Source organism: Notamacropus eugenii, chromosome 1 (assembly GCF_028372415.1).
Source record: "Notamacropus eugenii isolate mMacEug1 chromosome 1, mMacEug1.pri_v2, whole genome shotgun sequence".
NCBI lineage: Eukaryota > Metazoa > Chordata > Mammalia > Diprotodontia > Macropodidae > Notamacropus > Notamacropus eugenii.
This window is the reverse complement of record NC_092872.1, coordinates 108,140,158-108,157,219: the sequence shown is the minus strand read 5'-3', so window position 1 is coordinate 108,157,219 and position 17,062 is coordinate 108,140,158. Positions and strand designations below refer to the sequence as shown.

The following is a 17,062-nucleotide window of genomic DNA, read 5'->3' as shown; positions in this document are numbered from 1 at the left end:
CCATTCCTTCCTCCCTTGGTTTATTTACTGTATCAGCCTTTATCTAAATCATGTACCCATTTGACTTTATATTGATGTAAGATGTAGCCACTGAAATTTTAATAACTTGTTCATATTATTGTCCTTTACCTCTTTTTAAAATGTCATTTCCATTGATGAAATGATAAAAGTTTCTGATGTTGAACAGTTTGTCAGTGCTGAGGAGTTTGTTGACAAGAATTTTCTTTTTTGAGTTTCAAAAGATGTATGACTGAAGCATCTGCAGGAACAGTTACTAGATTGCATCTTCACAGGGTTTGCTTCCGAGGATGATGGCTGAGGGCACTGGATAATATATATGTAACTATTCTCAAGGCTCTTGGGTTCTAGGTATGCAACTTTATACAAGTCACTGAAACTCCATGGGATACCATTTCCTTATATCTAAAACAAAGGGCACTAGATAATTTAAGTTCTTTTCAACTCTAAATATGATGACCAAGTATTTATAAATTTTATTTCTGTTTTTATAATTCATTCAATAAATATCTTTAGAATATGTACTTTAACATAAGTGGATATTTTAGATGATGTGAGGGTCATAAAGCTATATATGATACAAGTTGTACCTATCGTTCAGGAACTTGTAGTCAATTTAGGTGACATGATATAAATAAAAAATAATGAAATAAATCATAACAAATAATATATGCCAGAAATTCTTCATATTAGTTACTATAAGAGTGTAAAAGGAGGGCAGATTTACTTACATTTGACATGATCCAGAAAGACTTCATGAGAGAGGTAGATTTCAGGTTAGGCCTTGAGGATTAGGTAGGGTTTAGAAAGAAAGAGAAGCAAAAAGGGATTTAAAGAGAGAATTGTTGAGAGACAGCATACTTTGAGCAAATGGAGAAAGATAGTGAAATGAAATGCTAGTTTGGAGAATGGTTCTTAGTTCAGATAGAAAAGAGAGGCTAGGGCTGAAGTTTCATTCCTATGCAGAACTCCTGGATGAAGAAAATTCTTTTTATCAGTACGATAAATCTCTTTACCAGTACCCTGAAAATTGTTGCCCAAAGAACCAAGAGGTTAAGTTATGTGCTTCAGTTAGCATAGCCAGAATTGTGTCAGAGATGGAACTTGAATCTATATTGTCTTGGTTGCGGGGCAGGTTTTCTATCCACTGTTACATGCACATCATTCAGATAGGCTGAGACATATAATTCCTATTTGAGAGAGGTAGTACATAAGACTTTAAATAAAGACTGAGCAGATCCTGAATGTAAAGGGCCTTAGATTATCAGGCCAAATAGTTTGAAAGTTAAGGCAACAAGGAGCTAGTGAAGGTTTTTGATTGTAGTGTTGTAATTTAGTATAACTTACCAAAGGAATACTTTAGGAAGATTAATCTGTTAGAGGTATATAGAATGGATTAGAGAAAGATAATGGAGGCATGAAGATTTTAGACATACATTTCTAGGTTGATCTGTTGGGGCTGAATTAGTCCCTATAATATTTGAAGACATAATGGCAGGTTGCCAGTGAAGAAATCTATTAGGAAACTATTGTAACTAATCCAAGTTTAAGGTGAAAACTAGACTTATAGTAGATAGTAAGAAGAGAGGAAGTATCAGATAGTTACTGTTAAAATTATGTTTGATCATAGGCAAAATATGCTAATCACTGCTTTTAAGATGGTGAGGGAATAGGAACCACAGTAGGTTTTGTAATTATTTTGACTCTTTAATCTCTTTTTGGAAAAAAAAAAAAACTCTGAGAAAAAGATGCAATTAACTTGAGAAACACAATAAAAAAGAGAGAATCATCTTTGATTATATCACCACCTTGACCAAGAGGGAAGAAGGATGAAAGAATTGGTAAAGGTTCCCCAGGTATACTTTGAGAATCACAAAATAGCAGTGGGATGGCAGTTTAACTCATATTAACAACACACTCTCTAAACTAGGCCTTAATCATTTTAGGATTTATAAATTGGGAGGATATGTGTGTGGTTTTTTTTTTTACTCCTCTAAATGTGTAAATGTTTGGTTATAAATCAGTCAGTAATTCAGTTAGTACACTTCTCCTATTTACTAGACACTGGGGATAGAAAGGCATAGCGTAATACTATCCCTACTCTCAGTTTACATCTTATCATAAATGAGATACTTAAATAAACAGTAAATCAAATAACAAGTTGAATACTGATAGATAATTAAATGTTTATTAATTATTATTGAACTGCGAGCTATTTAAGTGGCTCTTTTTTGCTGGGCACTGTGCTAGATGCTAGAGATACAGAAACAAAAGTGAAATTGCCTCCACCTTCAAGAAGCTTCCAGTGTTAGAAGAGGCATCATATACATTTATGTGGTTATACAAAATTTACACTAAAAAAATTCAAAGCAGTTTACTTTTGGAAGGGGGACGCAACAGCAACTGAAGGGATGAAAAAATGATTTATTTACAAGATGGCTCTTGAGCTGAGCTTTGAAGAAAATTAGAATTTCTACAAGGCAGAGGCGAAGGTGTAAATATTGTGATATTTACAGAGGGACCACCAGTTTAAAGTCACTCAGAGAGATGATATAATAGCATATTAATCTAAGGTTAAAGTTCCCATGAACAGACACTTGTCCTACCTTTGATTGGCTGATGGAACTGGGAGATGGCTAAGCATTGTTCACCCTAGTTCACACTTCTGATTAATTGATTTAATACTAAGTAGGATTGGGTGATTGTTTGACTTTTATCAAAATTTTGTTCAGATTAGAATGATGTACTGAATACCAGAAGGTTGGGGAGCAAAGATTTAAAACCCAGAAGCATAAAATACATGCTGCTCCATGCACTCAGTTAAATCCCACTGAGTCAGCTTTCAAGGAGCAGTGGCAGCCTGAATACGCAATAAGTTGGTTGTGCTAGTCTAAGTGAAGACTCTTATGGGTGGTCTTGCCTGGGCTTTATAGGCTAGTGCAGGATGCTAGGATTGACCCACATCAACTTGAACCAACTGTAAAGGGAGGAGTGTCCTCAGACCATGGATAGTGAATTTTAGAAGTACTATAACAAGCCAATTAAATGGAAAAGTTGTATCACACTGGGGAGCTAGATGGGTTGGGATAGAGTGCTGGGCCTGTAATCAGGGAGATTCATCTTCCTGAGTTAAATTTTGGCCTCAGACAGCAATCTGTAAAAGGGACTGGAAAAAGAAGTGGCAAACCACTCCAGGATCTTATTCAAGAAATCCGAAAGGGGGGTCACCAAAAATTGGACACTGCTTAAATGACTGAATAACTACAATGTGTTACACTGGTTGGCTCTGGGTTAGGCAGACACTCATTGGTGTGCAGGCCAGGGAAGAAAAGTGCCAAGAAGCCTACTTTTAACTATTAGCATATGCCTCGTCTTCCTCCTTCTCCTCCTCCTCCTCTTCCTCTCTCTCTTTGTCTGTATCCTGTGTCTCTCCTTTCTCTCTGCCTGTTCCTCTCTCTCTCGTCTCTCTCCACAAATGTATGTGTGTGTATATACATACACACATACATATATAATTAATATAGATAGATATATGTATATATGTAAGCTCTATGTGTTTGTTTGAATGTGGTAAATGTAATATATGGAATCATGATACTGAATTTAAGCCCAAAATAGTTAAAAAAAATTTTTAGTGCAGTAATTATAATTTTTTCTTTGTGAAATAAATTAGTAGACATATTATAATTGAAATAGAATTAATTTGTGGCCAAAGATAAAGATGATACTCTATTTTCTTCTTTTAAAATAATTTAAAAATTAAATTTATGTTTTAAAGCTTTAAAATAATTTTCCTTTTTAAAATTTCTGTGCTGAACCAACACTAAATAAAATGAAGATTTCCATTTATATAGTAGACTAGAAAGAGAGAATTGTATATAAAACTGTGAACTTTTATTATCATGTATATCTTGCTTCTATTTAAAAATAATAAATTCAACATAAAAATTTTAAACTTGTCCAGCTTGACTTTAATTGCTTCTTGCCCTGCCTTTATTCTCCACTGTACATTTTAAAAAAAGTTTCTGTGACTGTTTTTCTCTCTCTCATGTAATAATAGCTGGCATTTACATAATACTCTTTTGATCCTCACAACAAACCAATGAAGAAGGTATGATTGTTAGACCCATTTTATAGATGAGAATTAGATTACACAGAGAGGTTCAGTGGATTGCCTAGGGTCACAAAACATACTATGTATCTGAGGTAGTTCTTTACCCCAGGTCTTCCTGAGTACAAATCCAATATTCTGTCTACTACATCACCTATCTGACTCTTTTTTTGAGTACCTTATCTCTAATTCATCTCCCTACTGCCCCTGTTCTTGCCACATGGAGGGCAGGGAGGGGGGACAGGAAGAAAAGAAAAACAAAACCCATGGAATGAATATGCATTTGCAGGAAAAACTCATTCATTAGCCTCTGTGAAGATCTGTTGGGTTTTTCCTCTGTATCTCGAGTCTGTTGCCTGTCTTTCCGGTGGTGGGTAGCATATTTGATCTTAGTCATGGTTGATCATTGCATTGAGAAGTATTTATCTTTATAGTGGTGTTCTGTTCATTCACTCTGTGTCAGTTTTTATAAGCCCTCTCAGGTTTACCTGTTCTTTATTCATTTCTTAAAGAGGAATGACATTTCATCACATATCATAATTTTTTTCAGCCATTCTTATAGTTACCTCTCTTGTTTCTATTTTTTTTGCTATAACCAAAATTGTTACTTTAAATATTTAATGCATACATATTCTTTCAATTTTTGTTAATTTCCTTGGGGGTATCATGCTATTATAATAACTTTTGCACATATTGATGTGTGTTATCTCTAACTTTCACTTATTTGGAGTATATTTGTTAGGTATTCACAGTTTAGGGACTTTGGGGTCATAATTCATTTCCCCCCCTAGAATGACTGGATCAGTTTACAACTCTACCACTTGCATATCATTGTGCTTGTTTCCCTGACATTTTCATTTTTTAAATCATCTTTGCCAATTGTGCAGGTGTGAAGTAGATTCTTGAGAATTGTTTTAATTTGTATTTTCCTACTTATGAGTTATTTGAAGCATTATTTTTCTTAAGATTATAGGTAGCTTGAATTTCTGCTTTGAAAATTGCCCATTTATATCCTTTGAATATTTATTTATTAGTGAATGGCTCTTACTCATATGCATTTGGCTCTGTAACTTATATATGAGGCATTTATCACAGAAACTTGTTGCAAAGACTTCCGCTCCCCCCAGTTATCTGTTTCCTTTCTAATTTTAACTGCACTGATCTTATTTTTGTAAAAAACCTTTTTATCTCATATAATCAAAATTGTCCATTTTTGCTTGTATGATCCCTTCTTTGGTCATGAATTCCTGTTCTATCCATTTGTGCTAAAGGTATTTTCTTTTCTTCTCTAGCAGAGAGCCTAGCACATAGTGAATGCTTAATAAGTCCTTCCTGCATTTTCCCCTCCTCCCTCCCTCCCTCCCTCCCTCCCTTCCTTCGTCCTTTCCTTTCCTTCCTTCCTTTCCTTCCTTCCTTCCTTCCTCCCTCCCTTCCTTCCTTCCTCCCTCCCTCCTTCCCTCCCTCCTTCCCTTCCTTCGTCCTTTCCTTTCCTTCCCTTCCTTCCTTCCTCCCTCCCTTCCTTCCTTCCTTCCTTCCTTCCTTCCTTCCTTCCTTCCTTCCTTCCTTCCTTCCTTCCTTCCTCCCTTCCTTCCTCCCTCCCTCCCTCCCTCCCTCCCTCCCTCCCTCCCTCCCTCCTTCCTTCCTTCCTTCCTTCCCTCCTTCCTTCCTTCACTCCTTCCCTCCTTCCTTCCTTCACTCCTTCCTCCCTCCCTCCCTCCTTCCTTCCTTCCTTCCTTCCTTCCCTCCTTCCTTCCTTCACTCCTTCCCTCCTTCCTTCCTTCCCTCCTTCACTCCTTCCCTCCTTCCTTCCTTCCTTCCATATCCAGGTCATATATCTGGGGCTAATTTTGGTGTATGTTATGAATTACTTATTTAAGCTGAATTTCTGCCAATTCCCCTTAAACTTTTCCCAGCGATTTTTGTTGACTAGTGAATCCTAACTTTAGAAGTCATGGTGTTTATTTTATCAAAGACTATGCTTGTTTGATTCTTTATGTTATATATACAATCTTTTCCAATGATTGACCTCTCTACATTTTTTAAGCAGTGCTCAATTCTTTTGATGATTATAATTTTGTAGTATAGTTTGCTAGGACCAATCTTCCTACCCCATTATTTCCCTAGGAGCTTATATAAACATTCTTCATCATTTGTTCCTCTAGATCAGGGATTCTAAACCTTTTTTGCATCATGGACAACTTGGGAAATCTAGTGAAACTTATGGACATCTTCTCAGAATAAGTTTTTAAATCAACAAAATAAATTAAATAAGTTTACCAAGAACAGAACTATGTCTGGTGCAGAGACCTCTACAGGGGTAGCAAAGCTAGGTAGTGAAGGCAAACAGGCTGAGAGCCCCAGTCAGGAACTTTGTGCCACCTCCCCTCCCCCCCTTATTCAAATAATGTTTTGTCAGGGGTCCTTGACCCTCCAACCGGCAGGAGCCTGTGGAGGGCACAAATGCCCAAAACTCAGCCTACTTAGATGGTGATCAGCAGCAGGGAGATGAATGGACATCTCCGCCCAGATTCCAACCCAGATATAGAAGGCCTTTTCATTCTCAGCCTTCACAACACGTGGAGATGGAGAAACAAAACCTGGCCAGGATCCCACAGATGATTCTAGGCCTGAGCCCTAGCACCCACAAAATCAACCTTACTTTCCAGGTAGTAGGTAACACCGTCCTGTTTCCTGGCAGACCATAGGCCCTGTGACTGATAACAAAGAGCCATTACCCCTGGACCCACCCGTTTGATCTTTTTTTAACTTTCTAAATTTAATGTAGCTTTATTTGAAATCATAATTGCTATCCCAACACTTTCTAGGTAGCTGAAATCTATTAGATTTTGCTCCAGCCTCACGTTTCAACTCTATGTAAATATTTGCGCTTCAAGAGTTTCTTATAAACAGCATCTTAGTGCACTCCCATTTCTCATTCATTCAGTGATCCTCTTCTTTTTTAAGGATGAGTTCATTCCATTCACATTCACAGTTATGATTGTTAATTGTGTATTTTGTTTAAATAGTCTTTTTTAAAATACATTTTTGTTTTCTCTTTGGCCTAGTCTGTTTAGAACATTTAGTTTTTATCCCTTCCCTTGTCCTTACCTCCACAGTATTTTCACCCTTCCTTTTTATGTCATTATTCCATGACCATGAAAACAAAATAAAGCACAGTGACTCCATTCCCCTCTGTCTACCTTATTAATTTTTTCTGTTACCTTTGAACACATTAGTATTCTATGGAGATTTTTTTCCTCCATTAAAATTTTCTTTTTAAATGAATATGTAGTTCCTTCTAATTAATTTAATATATTTAACTTTAAAATGTTTTTCTTGATAACCTGCATTTGTGTTTCAAAATTTCTATTCCCTTCAAGCATTTTCATTGGGGATGACTATTCTCTATTTAAATAAGTGAAAGCTGATTTTTTATTTTGTAGGATAGGTCTTGTTTTATTAGGTTATTTGTGTTTGTAAGTCAGTAATGTTTGTCTTTAGGAATATTATATTCAAAGCTCTCCTCTCCTTAATTGTGTCAAGTTTTGTGTGATCCTTACTGTGGACATTTTCCAGTATATTATTATTATAGTATACCTAGAAATAGACCTAGAAACTCTGGATTTGTGGATGATGTTCCTAGAAGTTTTTTGTTGTTGTTTTTGTTGTTTTGAAGTTTTTTTTGTTGTTGTTTTTTCTTTTATTGTCTCAAGAGTTGACCGATGGATTATTCCTTTTTCACTTTGCCTTTTGGTTTAAGGAATTTGTTCCGTTTTCATTTATCACTCTATAAGTATGGAATCCAAGCTTTTTGCTTGGTCATAGTCTTCAGGTAATCCAGTGAAACACAGATTCTTTCTTTGACTTCATTTTGAGGTCAATAGTTTTTTATGATATATACCTTACATTTTTTTCTACCTTTTCCAACTTTAGCTTTGCTTTCATACGCCTTATTATTTCATGGTATAATTTTTTACTTAACACATTTTAATTTTTGAGGAGTTTAATTCTTGAGTAAGGTATGCCATTTTGTCTTTTAAGGTATTAGTTTTCCTTGCCTTTTTTTCCTTGCTATATTTTTCATTTTGTATATTCACTTTCATTTCTTCCAGCTACACTTGTCCTTGTGTCCAGAACATTCTTTCTTCTGAGGCTTTACTTGGAACTGTTGTGAAATTAGTATCTTCTCTTGGACATTTTTCAGTCCAAAATAGTTTTTCATCTTGTTTGTGGTTTTATTCTGGTTACTCATATCTCTAGATATATTTCTACATACTCATATCTCTGGCTCTATTTTCTGGATTAGGGGCTTGTAGTTAGCTCAGAATTTGTTCCCATTTTCCTTTCTGTTGTGGATAGACCATGCTTGATCCTTAGTTCATTGACAAAGGCTCACTCCTAAAGGAAGTGTCTGACTCTGGCTTCCTTGAGGCTAGGTTGTTCCTGGACTGTATGCATACCAGGTTGCCATAGGTTGCTTATTCTGAAACCCTTGAGGTTTTTGCGTTGCTGGGAGCTGGGTAATTTTCTGGCCCTATCTCCTGCTGTGGACTGGCACTAATTCACACTTTGCCTTACCCTAACTTGTCCCTCATCTGCATTCTGGCAGGCCTTTTTTTTTTTTTTTAATTTCTGGACTATATAGAGGAGTTCAGTACAGTGTTCCTTTTAATGCATTTTTACAGCTTTATTTGGAGTGTTTGTTAGTAGATCTAGCAAGATCTAATATCTTGCCACAATTGGCTTATGTATATTTTTGTGCTGTATAAGTTCTGTTGTGTTATGGCTAATACCTTAAAAGATACTCATAACTCTTTAGTGAATAATCTTTTCAAAAACAGCATCATCCAAGACACTGAGCAAGATGTACTCTATACTTGGTTGATCAAGATAATGCTACAGTCATATTTCATTGTTGCTTAGTTTGGGATTGCTTACGAGGCCCTTACAGTGTATTTTCATTCGTCACAGTCCTTTGGTAATACATTTTTTTTACCAGATCAGATTAACTAGATAGGTTGCCATGGTCAAAGAATCCATCATCCAGTAGCCACCCTACTGATGATGAACTTCTCTATAATTATTTAATTCAAGCTTTAGAAAGCAAAACAAATCTGATACAAGGCAAAGGATATGCTTCAGCCTTTTCAGTGTGGTAAAATCTGTCAGAGATAGTGTTGTGGTAGCATAGCTTTTGTGAACCCAGATTATTGGGGGCTTAACATCAACACCCTCTTTAGGTCTGATGTTGTGACAAAATGAGGCACTTACAAGTCTTTGAAAAGTTAATTAAAGGAAGTTTTCTTTGCTGTAACATAGTAAGGATATTTAACAAGAGGCTGGTACTTCGCTTCTCTGAGTGTGGGCCCCTTGATCTCCATACAGACATATATCTGGTCAGTAGGGAAGGTATGATGGCTTTCATAGTCTTCAGAAATCCAGGAAGTTGGAGGAGATTTTTATGTCTTTTGAGAATGAGGGAGACAGGCAAATTAAGTTGTAGGCACAGCTTTGTTGCCTTTTAAGGAAAATTAAGCCTGTTGCACTGTTGTAAGTGAATCCACATTTGAATCACATACGGAGTTAACATCATTACTCTTTTAGTTCAGATTTGATGTTGGGACAAAATGAGAAATTCATATCATTGAAGAGTTAACAAAAAGAGGTTCACTTTTGCCTCAATTTCCATTTCTTTGTCACCAGAAAGAACCAATATGTGTGTGTATACATATACATGTATGTGTGTATATATGTATACATATACATGCATGTGTGTATATATACATATACATGTATGTACACACATGTATGTATGTATGCATGTCCTTTTCCTTTTTGTTTTTTATACTTTTGGGATATAGACCTAGTGGTGGTATTATGGTATTGCTAGATCAAAGGATATGCATGGTTTTATAGCTTTTTGGGCATAGTTTCCAAATTGCTCTCTGAAAGGGTTGGATCAATTCACAACTCGATCAACATTGCTTTAAAATCTCATTTTTCCCACATTCCTTCCAACATTTATCATTTTCCTGTATTGTCCTCTTAAGCTTATCTAATGGATATGAGGTAGTACCTTAGAATTGTTTTAATTTGCATTTTTCAATCAATAGTGATTTATAGCATTTTGAAAGCATCATGATAAAAAGTATGGGAGGAAGTTTCACTCCATTGGTGACTGGAAAGGTGCGAGAACATTGTCCACTGTTCAGAACCCATGCAAGCATGCCATCATGAAACTGATGTATAATACTGATGAACTTCTCAGGGCAACTAAATTTTGTCATAATTTCCCATAAACTCTTGGAATTGATAGTATATGAGACCTTGGTCACGTTAACAAACATTGAGTACAGATCTCTGTTCTGCTTTCTCCTGGCATTAGGCAGCAAATACCATATCAATCATTCTATGGCTCCTTCTGAAGGCACGTTGGTTCTCAGCAGATGACTGTCTTCCAGGTGAAGGATCAGCTATTTAGGAAGACTCTGGCAAGAATCTTGCCAGCAATGACTAACAGAAAGACCCTCCTCCCCCTTCCCCCGATGATTGTCACAGAACAGTCTATTTCCTTTACCTTTATAGAGTTGGACATAGCATCCTTAAACTTCTGGAGGATAACTTCCTCTTGCCATGTAACCTGAAACATTTTAGTCAGCTTTTGTATAGTTAGTGGACCTCCTGCCTAGTAAATTTCTGCTGGAATGTAATCAGCATTAGGCACTTTGCTATATAAGAGGAGTCTAATGGCATTCAAAACCACTTCTTTAGTTGGAAGGTCACCTAGAAAGGGATTGATTTAAACCTGAGGTATACAGTCAGTGGCTTCAGCATTGATTGATGATGGTCTTTTGAGAACACTATGGAAGCGTCTAGCCCACCTCTCCAAGATCATGTCCTTATCGTTGTGGCTCTATTAGCAATGAATAGGTGATAGATCTTTGTCCATAAATAGCCTACAGGGCATCATAAAAGCCCTTTAGGTTGTTACTATCAAGGTAAAATTGAATTTTATTTGCTTTCCTATCTGGGCCAAGAAACATCTCTCTAAGTTTTGTTTACACTTTGCTTTTGATGGAGTTAAATGCTGCCTTCTTATAGATGGATGAACTATCCTGCTGGTAAACCCTGTGGATTTCTTGTTGTTCATTTAGTAGTTTCTGAATTTCTCCATCATTTTCATCAGACTACTCTTGATGTTTGTGAGTTTTCTGACCCAGATGAGGAAATGCAGTACTGTACATCGAATCTCTGGAAAGTTGCCCATTCCTTTCCTGTTCCACTATTGTTAACCATGTGTTGGCTCAGTTTTCCCTCCAAATTACCAACACACTGTTCATACTCAGAGAAGCACTCTTATCTGTTGACCTTAAGTCTTTTGGTAGTCATTTTGCCTTGGACCCAGCTTTTTTGTTGAATGCAAATATTTAGCTTGGAGATGATAAGACTGTGATCAATCCAGCACTCTGCTCCGCATCACCCTCATCACTCTTACATCCTGTCTTTTTTTATCTTACACTGACATAGTCTATGAAATGCTAGTGCTTGCTTCAAGGGTGCATCCATGAAGTTTAGGTAAGTGGAAAACAGTGTTGGTGATGAGAAAGTCATGAGATGCATAAGTTTTCATAGTAAATGATCATTTCTGTTTCTGACTCCATTACTCCCAAGTACTCCCTGTCCTGTCTGGTAGTCTGTGCCTACTGTTGTGTTAAAGTCACCCAGATTACAAGCTTGTCTTCTTTTGGCACATCGATGATGAGAATCTGCAGGACTTCATAAAATTTTTCTTTGACCTCATCAGATTTTGTGGTGATGGGAGGATATGCACTGATGATAGTGGCATGATGCTTTCCTACGAGGGGCAATCACATTGTCATGAACCTGTCATTCACTCCTTTTGGGGGACATACAAGCTTGTTGACTAGATTAAATTTGATTGCAAAACCTATGCCAGCTTTGCAGTGTTCCCCATTATGGCAGCCACTCCAGAAAAACATGTGATTCAGACTTTAGTAAGCTGGCTTCATTTCCCAGTCCTGTATAACTCAGGTTTGCTATTTGGATGTGATACTTGCTGAGTTCTCTCTCAGCAAGAGCTGTTCATCTTTCAGGTCTACTGGATTTTGTATTGTCCTTAGTTTGTGCACATTCCAAGTACCAGTGGTGAGTGAAATCATCTTTGGAAAAGTTTTTGTAAATTTTTGTGTGTGTTTTGACTGCAAGGTTGAATCCATGCTTGCTGTGGTAAGCAGACCTGGATTGGATGAAGCACAGAATTTTTAGGGTACTCTTTCTAGACCCTTCCTCACTGTAGGAGGTGAGCAACTTGGTGCTTAAAAGACTGCTCAGACACCCTGCTGAATACCACTGCTGCATTAGTCTAGTGAGAAGACTGCACTCTGACCTGGGCTCCCTGTGTGCAGTATTGTGACTATGGCTCCTAGTGTATCTACACCTGCTGCTTTATCCTATGGTCTGGTACCATAGGACTTTGAGATAAGTTAAAATTATAAAATAGTATGAGTGATGTCCTTTGATTTGTGCATAAGTTGGATTTAATTGAGACAGAGTTGTGCAAAGTCATTGGCTTTACTCTGTCTTCCAGAGTCATCAAGGTCCAGTAGGAAGGCAAAGTCAAGATGATTGGTGGTGACTTCAGATGCAGTGGATGACCTTGGTGTCTTCACTGTCTAACTAAGCTCCAAGCATTCTATAGTGCCTGCTTCAGTGACCTTCATAGTCATTGGAACAAATTGTTCTCATCTACCCATTCCCCTGGGGGAACTCTTTCACATGCTTATGTAGACATCTCCCTGACTCACTGAAGAGTTTGGGACCCCTCAGTTACCCTCAACCTAGTTTAATCTATCTGCCTAACTGGCTTACTGGTTTGTGGCTCCTGCCCATTCTACAGCTTCTTGACACCACAGGTTAGAGTTGAGTATCTCATGTGGACACCAAAGGTGGAAAACAGCCCTGAACAGTGCTCAGCAGCCCTCATATCAGAGGACTAGACTTCCCTGAATAAGCTCTACATCCCTCTAGGAGCTTATAATCTATTGAAGGAGACAATATAAACTTATGTAAGTATGTGGAGAATAAATAAGTGTGCGTGTGTGTGTGTGTGAGTGCGTGTGTGTGTGTGTGTGTGTGTGTGTGTGTATGTGTGTGTGAGAGAGAGAGAGAGAGAGAGACAGAGACAGAGAATGAATGCATATAAAATGTGGACAGTCATTGAGAATGAAGCCACCTGCAGTTGGGAAAATAAGAAGAAGCTTCAGGGAATGGTATTTGAGAAATGTCTTGAAGGAATAAAGTGATTCCCTGAAATAGAGATGAGGAGGGAGTGCATTACAGGAATGCATGATGGCAAGTGAAAATACAAAGGGAAGCGAGGAATGTGTGAGGAACGGAGCAAAGGCCAGTTTGGCTGCCACTAAGAGAGTACGTAGTGCGGGGCTAGGAGCAGGTTGTATAGGATTGTAGGGCAATGACATGGTCGGATCTGTGCTTATCAGATATACCTTTGGTAGCTTTTGGGAAAATAGAATGGAGAGACTTGAAACAGGTAGATCAATTAAGAGGCCTTTGGAAAAGCTTAGTTCAGGGAAGACTTGAGGCCACATGTGGCCTTCTAGGGCCTTGGGTGTGGCCTTTTGACTGAGTCCAAATTTTACAGTACAAATCCTTTTTATTAAGGGAATTTGTTTTGTGAAATTTGGATTTAGTTAGAAGTCCACACTTGAGGACCTAGAGGGTCAAATGTGGCCTTGAGGCTACAGCTTCCCCATCTCTGGCTTAGTCTTAGAGAGATGATGATTGCTTAAATTAAGGAGGCATCCATGTGAGTAGGGAGTGGGAAAGATATGAAAGATGTCATGGAGCTAAAAACAACAAGATTAAGCACTAGAGGTCTGCATTTAGAACAGATGTTTTTAATGTGGCATCCATGAATAAATTTCAGGGCATCTGTTTGGTTTTTTTTAAATAAACTTTTGATTACTACATTTCAGTATAATTTGTTTCCTTTGTAATCCTTTGTATTTTATTTTATTCATTTAAAAGAATTATGCTGAACAGTCAGTATGTTTCACAAGATTCCAAAGCATGTTGATGACACAAAAAAGTTTAAAGAATCTCTAACCTAGAATGTATAATACTTTGTAAATATTAGTGTAACAGTTGGGCTATTAATGACCTGATCTTAGATGATTCACCCAACTTATTTTTCTGTTTTACATTCTCTCTTGCGTACAAATCATTCTTATTAATATACTTCGCCTTTTTTACATATTGATAAGCATTAAATTATTTTCCCCCCCTTCTCACTTACCCCTTCCAATTCAGAAGGGAACAAAGGAGAAAAAAATCTTGTAGCACATTTGCTTAATGAAACAAAACAAATTTCTATCTTGGTCACTTACCAAAATGAATGTCTTGTTTTGCACCTTGCCTCCCTCACCTCTTTCAGCTGAGTAGATAGCTTTCTTTAACATTGGACCAATCTAGAATAATAATAATTGGTCACCGCATTGATCAGATTTCTTAAGTCTTTCAGAGTTGTTTGTCTTTGCAATAATGTTGTTAGTGTATACATTATTTACCTTTTTCTGCTCACATTATTCTGTATCAATTAATATGTCTTCCCAGGATTATCTAAAATTTTACCTTTAATCATTTCTTTATTTGATTATATGTTCAGTTACTTCCCTCAGTTTCCAGTTCTTTGCCACCCCAAAAGGTGCTGCTGTAATCATATTTATCCATTTCCATCTTTTCCCCTTTTTCTATTACCTGTTGCAGTATAGGCCTACTAGTATCACTGGTTCAAATGTCTGTACAGTTTAGTACTTTGGTTGGTTACTAAATTGTTCCAATTGTTTTCCAAATTGTTCTCCTGAAAGTTCCAAATAGTTTTCCTGAATTGTTCCAAATTGTTTTCCTGAAAGGAACTATTTACAATCCTGCCCATTGTGCTCATTTTCTCTTAGCCCCACTCCATTTGTCATTTTCTTTTTTTTTTAACTTTTCCAATTTTATTAAATATCAGCTTTAATTTGCATTTCTCTATTAGTGACTTGGAGCAGTTGATGATTTGAATTTATCAATTGAGAAGTGGCTCTTTTTTATTCTTAAAAAATTGACTCAGTTCCTAATGGAAATTAGAAGTATCTGAGAAAAATGCTACAAAACCTTTCCTAGTTAAGTGTTTTCCTTCTGATCTTAGCTGTATTGGTTTTAGCAGTGAGCTAGCACAGTGGATAGAGCGGGGTCTGGAGACAGAAAGACCAGAATTAAACTCTGTCCTTAGATACCAGCTGTGTGGCCTTCAGCAAGTCACTTAACGTCTGTTTGCTTCAGTTGCCTTATCTATAAAACAGTGATAATAACAGCGCTAACCTTTCAGGGTTTTGTGAGGATTAAATAGGGTAATAATTACAAAATATTTAGCATAGTATGTGGCACACATAAATACATATTAATTATTAGTATTATTTGTACAAAATCTTTAATTTTATTTCATCAAAATTGTCCATTTTTTCTTTTGTTATCCTTCCTTCTCTTGCTTAGTCATGAATTCTTCCCCTGTACAGAGATCTTCAAGGCTCTTTATACTCCCTGTTCTTCTGATTTATGTTAGGATATCTTGTATCTGTCATGTATCCATTTGACTCTTATCTTGAGGCCGCAGTGTAGCACCATGAAGAGAACTGTGTCTGGAGTCAAAAGACCTGAGTTCAAATTCTGCTTAACATTTACTAGCTATGTTACCCTAGGCAAGTCACTTAACTTCTTTCTGCCTCAGTTTCCTCAGCTGTAAAATGAGGGTAATAATAGCACATCTACCTCTCAGTGTTGTGAGGATTAAATGATATGTGGGTAAAGCACTTAGTGACAGAGCCTGCTAGATAGTAACACTTAATAAATGCTTGTTTTCTTCTCTTTCTTCTTTTAGGTGTTGTATTATATCACTATATTCTTTTTCTTCTGTATGTTGTGTACCTAATCTGTTCTACTGACAGGTTCTAACAAGCTAGTAACACTTTGAGCACATTCCAGCAATAGGTCAGCTCTGCATTACAAGAACCAGCTGTCCCTTGTGGGAAATGATAACTTAAAAAATTTTTTTTAATTTTTTAAACAAAGAAGAAAAAAAGAAAATGATAACTTACCAGAACTCTTTCTTCAGTGATTAATGTATTTCCATCTTATTATAACCAACCCATCCAAACTATCCTGGTGATCCTGAATTCCCAGTTTTCATTGTTCAAGCCTCAGGGAGGATACACCCTTATTCCTGGCCCCCTCAACATAATCTCCCTTCCTCCCCACACTCCCCCAATCTCTCAACCTCCCACTCTAGAGCTACCCAACCCTCCCACTGAGTTCTTGGAAAGTGCTGCTTCAGAGGTAACAAATTAGATTTCATCCTAAAACTTTTTCCTTTTTCACTCCCTCCATCTTTCTTATGCTCATTGAAATCTGGCTTCCTCCTAACAGCTTCCCTGGCTACCCTTTCCAACACTGGTCCAGTCAACTAAGCAAATGGCAAAACAAAAACAATTATTTTATTAGATAACATCAGCAAGGATACCTGGAGAGACTGATTTGGATGGGTATAATCTCTCAGGTCCATCTTTTTCCCTAAGTTTCCTCCAGAGATGGGCCTAGCAGTGTAGCAACAGCTGCCTCTGTGGAATTGAGGACTTCTTCAGGTTCAGAGTGTTCTACTCTCTCCTCAGTGCTGGCTTATTTGAGATTTGTCACATTACCAAAAACAGTCTTTACTGCATTTAACCAACCCTTGAAGTGGGTAGGATTCTAGTTCTTAATTTGGTAACTGAATAGGCTGAATTTCTCTAAAGGGAGATATCCTATTGTAGTTCTTGTATGTACTTGTTCTGGTTGTTTATGTTATATAACCGTATG

General features: G+C 37.1%; 1 protein-coding gene across 7 annotated transcripts in view; it reads left to right on the top strand.

Moving 5' to 3' along the window:
• The window catches only part of AUH (AU RNA binding methylglutaconyl-CoA hydratase), a 189,347-nt gene that overhangs the window by 92,313 nt on the left and 79,972 nt on the right, over positions 1 to 17,062 (top strand). The gene's annotated exons all lie outside the window — the stretch shown is intronic.